Here is a 6,738-nt window from a genome sequence, read left to right on the forward strand (position 1 = left end):
CATGTCAATCTGTTCACGCCACATGGCTGGATAGCGCGTACATGCAAACATGATTGAAGACTTGCAAAATCAATTTTTTTCCAAGTCCAGGCGCTAGGCCTAGGCAGTACTAATGCCTAATGCCCAGGCAGCTGACTTTATTTTCGGAGAAACACTACTCATAAAAAAGTAACAATGAATAGCGATATCATCTAGGAAGGATCGCTACCCTAACGCGAAGGAAAGGCCTTGCGCGGCTGCTCTACGAAGTGTTAAAGAAAGACGCATCAAAGTTAGTTGGTGGACGAACAACTCGCTGGCGCCGGAAAACTTGGCCCCCAACGATGGTGTTTGGTGAATCATCAAGCATAATGTCTTGTAGCAGTGTTCACTGAGGAAGGAGAACGCTCTAGCCGCTGCTGTTGTCCGTTTCATCCACGTTGGGCGTTAGCTGCACCGCGCCTATTGTGTTTTAGTATTCCATGGACACACACTAGCATTCAGAGCGACTGTGGAGCCACAATTTACTTCACACAGCGTTGTATTGTCCACGAGCGCAAACTTCATTATCAGTAGTAACTGTTACTCTTCATCCTACATGTAGACTTGGAGTATACACGGCCTTGTCACGACAGCGACAGCTCTACAGAGTGTTCAAGTGAGAAACATTAATTTCTATTGTTGGTGGACGAATAAATGGCTGGTTCCGAAAAAACACGGCCTGCACCGATGGTGTTTGGTGGATCATCAAACAGGGTGACCAGCAGTGTTCACCGAGGAAGGAGAATGCACTCGCCACCACTCCGATTCATCCAAGTGGGCGTTAGCTGCGCCGCGCCTATTGTGTTTTAGTATTCCATGGACGCACACTAGCGTTCTCAGCGATTGTGGAGCCACAACATATCTTCATGCGGCGTTGCACTGTCCAAGAGCAGAAGCGTCAGCAGTGACCCATCATCATACATGTAGATTTGGAGTATACACACCATGCGCCAATGGGCCTTGGCACAACAGCGGCAGCTCTACGGAGTGTTCAAGTGAGAAACATTTGTTTCGACTTTTGGTGGACGAACAAATCGTCGGTGCCGAAAAACGTGGCCTGTGCCGATGGTGTTTGAACCATCGAGGGCTCCGGAAGCAGCAGCTGAGCCAGATCAGCCAGTCTTGCCAACTCTCAGTTGCCGGACTCCGTGCTGCAGCTAGCAGCACTGGCACCAGCCGGAAATATTTTTCCGCCGATACCCGTTACTTCCAGTTCTGTCAAGTGCATAACTGGAATCCATTGCCAGGTGATGACTTTTTACTTTGTGTTATTTTGCTGCCGAGTTGTTCAGAACTTTTCAGCCCCGATCTGTCCATGTCTACATGTCGGCCATCCGCAAACTTCATGTGGAAGTTGGCTTTACCTACCCGTCAGGCCCAATGACTCTCCTCGCAAGGTTCCTGTCGGGCATCAGCAGGTCATCATCGACACAGCGTCATCACCTGCTGATAACCACTCAACTTCTCAGGGAGATTAGCCGGCATGTTGCCTTTCCACGGATGTGGCACCGTCATGACAAGGCCATGCTAAGGGCAAACTGACTGCTTTATTTTAGCTTTACATTACCGCAGTCAGTCCAGCACAATACGCCAATCGTATTTCACTATTACTCGCGTGTCATAATTGGGGATATGGGCTGCTCCGCCCTATATCCCTGATATGCCAACTAGACGAAAAGTGTGTTCTGAGCCTGTATCGCGTATAATAGGCTCATCGTAAAACAAATAATAAAAGTCTTAAAAATCAGGGTTCACGTGACACTCGGGTTCCAGCCAAGTTTTCCGCATCCGCAGGAACGCTACCCCCCTCTTGAATCATAGCATAGTGGACTCTGCAATGAACAGATTATGAAACTCCCTGCAGATTTACTACGGTCATTTCTGGTGACTGGTCTTGGGGCACCGTGGAAGCTGTGAATCATCATGGACTGGTTGCCAAGTTTTGTTTTGTGACTGATCATGGGGCATTTGTGACTACTTCGAAGCACAGCTCTGATTGATAACAGAGTCTTACTGTTGTGAATATTTATATCGATTGAGAAGTCAAGCAGCCACGGGGCGCTGGCCTTGCAGCTGTGAGTATGCATACGGTACATATTCACATGACTCTATTGTATGCTGGACACTGCTGGTCCATTGTTGCAGTGTGTAAGTGAACTGCAGAACCTATTCTGTGATGAAACACCTACTCTTGAAAGACTGAATGTTTGAGCTAATAGTCTTTTACTTCACTCTCATGCTGCTCATATAATTATACCATATGCCAGAAGACCCTAAGTTAGTTCTAAGATTTTGTGGACCATGTGGTACTTTCACTCTACAGCCAAGTCAACCTCTTCGTCAACACACAGGGTTTTACTCAGACACAAGCGAATGGTTTACTCCACTCTGGAGAAGAACACACTGTTTGCTCTCTCGAACACCAACCGCAGATAACTACGGAATGTACTTCAGAAGTAGGAAGTGCAACAACTGCTAGAATATTGAACTGTCGTCTACACAAAACAAATAAAGACAACTGAAAACCAAAACACATGCAACTGCCAACATGCATGTAACAGCAACTGCAAGCCAGAACTACAGACTCCGCGCAGGGAGGAACAGGGGAAACAGAGGTAACGCTTCCGACTCCGAGAGCTTCGAATAGCAGCGGACAAAACAATCCATCAGCCTTGCGTGTCACCTTGCGCTACCGCAAACGAACACCTATGGATGCACAGTGCAGCACAGACTCAGTGCATGCCTGTGTAATAACTGGAGTACATGTAAACCGACAACGGTCACCTTGCACCCTATGCAGTAAGTTACATAGGCGGTGCCAACAAAAGAGCAGGGTTCGTGTATCGTGCACACTCCAATGGCACAGCAGAAAATGTTCTCACCAATAGCCACTGCTAGCTGTTTTGTCATCTTGCTGTGCCAAATGATGCTGTATAGACGCGCCAAGCAGAAATGGACTGCTTATGAGCGTGAACAGGCTGGATGGGGTGACTGATGGACTGTCGGAGTTGGCGAACCACAGAAATCGTGTCGCATCTCTGTATACTGGGTTGGCACTGATTTGTAAAATGGCCTTCTCAGTATCGCAGGTCATGACGATTGGTGGCAGGCAATATCGTAGAACAATGATGAATTGCCAAATGGCTAGGTCGTTGTTAGTAAGATTGCCTGAATCCTGGATGTCAACACAGTCTAGGTCCCACAGATCTGGGATGGTGCAGGAGTCGGAAGTTGCATCAGTTAGAGAAACGATAGCTGGCATGGCTGCTCATCGGCGTAGCTGAGTGTTTGGAGTGACGTGTTCGGCCAGTCACCACAAAACCGACTGTGGTAGGCAGAAACTGTAGTCCTGGCGGAAGTCCTCTGGTGCTCCCCGTCAAGACTCCCAGAGGAAATCTGCACCGATCAAGACGACTGACTATCTTACGGTCAATGGCGATACTGGTTGATGCTGCACTAGCTGCTGTTGCGCTAGATGCTGGTACCTCGTCAGCCACAGGCTGGTCAGCTACTATGTTGGTACTGCTGTCAGATTTCTGTTGAGATTCAGGGCAGATCGTGACATGATGGTGACTCTGATTGGTGACCCATGCGAGAACACACATTACACTTGCGGGTGGCCTTGCACTGAGTTGACCGGTGCCCTGTGCGCAAACACACAAAGCAACGCTTCTGTTCAATCAGTTATTCTTTCCGCTGTGCTACTGTTGTGTATTTCGCGCAGCTCTTGTCCAGGTGAGATCTGCCGCAGAATGCACACCCTCTCATACTGCTGGCATTCCAGTTAACATCAGACCGCTTCCTTCTGGTGAACTTGCATGCGCCTGTCACCAGTGCACCTGCAGAATAGTGAGTGACATCTTCTGCTGTAGTACCGCCTGTGTTTGTGCGGCGCAGAAAGGCGTCTTGCATGATAACATAACGCTTCAGTGCTGTTCTGAAGTCATTCAGTTTCCATTGTGTCCCTGCATCTGAAAAGCCTCGCGATTCGTCCAGTTGAATCAGCGTTCGGCATGATCCGTATCTTGGTCACAGCACCGTGTGACGATCTGGTGACATCAGACGGATATAATACACAAGAGACAATTGTGATATTTCTACGTTGTGTTTACTTCAGATACATAATCTAAAAAGGGGGGTTGTCAACCGACAACCGCTCTATTTAGTTGCTTTTCACTCTTTAGATGAAAATTCTTTTATTAATTATGTCGAAAAATTATGCGGTTGTCAGTTGACAACCACCCTTTAATTTACACTGCACTTGCGTGATGTCCACCACTTTCTGTACATAATCTAAGAGTACTAAAACAGCCACTGACTTCCAACTACCAAGGGAAAGCAAGCCCAAGCGCAGGAGAACCGTGCGCGCGCGCGCGGGTACGTGACATATAATATCGTAGTAGAGCTGGCAGGCAAGGCATGATCAGGGGTTCAGGCCCTGCCTGTAAACGCTCTGATTGGCTCAAACCCTGGCAACAATCACGTGACATGTCTGAAAGTACAAGTAGTTGCGATTTATGCTGAAGTTCAAACTGACGGAACACGTGCAGCGCTACACCATGAACCGTGTGGAAACAAAAATAAGTAGAGGAGACACGGGATAACAGACATGAACTCAGGGTCAAACTGATAACTGTGAAACGTGAATGCATGCAGTATATGGAGACAAAACAAAGTCACAGAATTCAGTACGTAACAAGTACTACACACTAACCTCGTACATGAGAATGTCACGACACCATTTGAATTAGCTCTTACACCCCATTTATGTTTCAGTCAGTAAGAGAACACATGCGTACTTACGTTGACTCTATTTTATCTGACTTGTCCAACACCATCGTTGTGAGCCTTCGGCACTTGGGAATACACAGGACAGATAAGATAGCAGCAAGAGCATCTCCCCGCTCTGTGAACACAGCTCAGACGCCATGCTTCATGATTGTGTGCCCATGGAATACAAGGACACAATAGACTCGGTGCAGCTAACGAAATGGATGAACGGTCGACGGCCTGAGTGTTCTCCTTCCTCGATCAACACTGACAGTCACCACATACCATGCTTGATGTTTCAAGCACCATCGGCGCAGGCCACGTTTTTCGGCACCGACGATTTGTTCGTCCACCAAAAGTCGAAACAAATGTTTCTCACTTGAACACTCCGTAGAGCTGCCGCTGTTGTGCCAAGGCCCATTGGCGCATGGTGTGTATACTCCAAATCTACATGTATGATGATGGGTCACTGCTGACATTTCTGCTCTTGGACAGTGCAACGCCGCATGAAGATATGTTGTGGCTCCACAATCGCTGAGAACGCTAGTGTGCGTCCATGGAATACTAAAACACAATAGGCGCGGCGCAGCTAACGCCCACTTGGATGAATCGGAGTGGTGGCGAGTGCATTCTCCTTCCTCGGTGAACACTGCTGGTCACCCTGTTTGATGATCCACCAAACACCATCGGTGCAGGCCGTGTTTTTTCGGAACCAGCCATTTATTCGTCCACCAACAATAGAAATTAATGTTTCTCACTTGAACACTCTGTAGAGCTGTCGCTGTCGTGACAAGGCCGTGTATACTCCAAGTCTACATGTAGGATGAAGAGTAACAGTTACTGCTGATAATGAACTTTGCGCTCGTGGACAATACAACGCTGTGTGAAGTAAATTGTGGCTCCACAATCGCTCTGAATGCTAATGTGTGTCCATGGAATACTAAAACACAATAGGCGCGGTGCAGCTAACGCCCAACGTGGATGAAACGGACAACAGCAGCGACTAGAGCGTTCTCCTTCCTCCGTGAACACTGCTACAAGACATTATGCTTGATGATTCACCAAACACCATCGTTGGGGGCCAAGTTTTCCGGCGCCAGCGAGTTGTTCGTCCACCAACTAACTTTGATGAGTCTTTCTTCAACACTTCGTAGAGCAGCCGTGCAAGGCCTTTCCTTCGCGTTAGGGTAGCGATCCTTCCTAGATGATATCGCTATTCATTGTTACTTTTTACTACAATGAGTAGTGTTTCTCCGAAAATAAAGTCAGCTGCCTGGGCATTACTCCATTAGGCATTATATTACCGTACTGGCAATATATGTTGCCGCGTAACGCGTAACGCAGGGGGGTGCGGCGTAACGCGCGACCAGGCTAGTGCGACAAATTTTCGTTGAGTTCGTAACGCGCGTCCGGCGGGGTGCGACGATCTTTTCATTGCAGTTTGCACTGCAAAAAAAAGGCTGAAAACTGTGAAAGCACGTGTACCGCGTGGTGAAAAGTTCAAAACTGGACGCAGCAGGAAGTCCTGACACTCGAAGGCGCATCACTCAGTGGTTGGCGATCTCAATGGTTTCTTCTTTCCCGAGGTCGTTTTGCGCAGAAGAGCGATGTGTTTACCAGTTTCCTTGTGACAATGCAGAAGTCTCTATTCGCCTTCGGCGTGAAGAAAATCACGCCCAAGCATCATTCAGTGGTTGGCGATCTCAATGGTTTCTTCTTTCCCGAGGTCCAGCAGCAGTGATGACTAATGATAGCCACGGTGACTTTGTAATAATATAATAATAATTATGTTGTACACTCATTAACGGTGTGAGTGACAGTAGTTTTTGGAGGAAGCGCTCTTCCCCTACATGTATGTCACTTTCCTTTTGATGATCTTTTGTGAACAGATCACTCTGATAGTTAAAATATACAGTCTTCTATTGATATCGTTGTCGCCCTTTGCCG

General features: G+C 47.7%; 1 long non-coding RNA gene across 1 annotated transcript; it reads right to left on the minus strand.

The window, feature by feature from the left end:
* Positions 1-2,916: 2,916 nt before the first annotated feature.
* LOC135830649 (uncharacterized) lies at positions 2,917-6,056 on the minus strand. The gene is made up of 2 exons (XR_010556080.1): positions 4,825-6,056; positions 2,917-4,070 (listed from the first exon to the last, which is right to left on the minus strand). It is a non-coding gene; the product is annotated as an uncharacterized LOC135830649 (long non-coding RNA).
* Positions 6,057-6,738: the final 682 nt, after the last annotated feature.

This window comes from Sycon ciliatum, chromosome 1, assembly GCF_964019385.1.
Source record: "Sycon ciliatum chromosome 1, ocSycCili1.1, whole genome shotgun sequence".
Taxonomy (NCBI): Eukaryota; Metazoa; Porifera; class Calcarea; order Leucosolenida; family Sycettidae; genus Sycon; species Sycon ciliatum.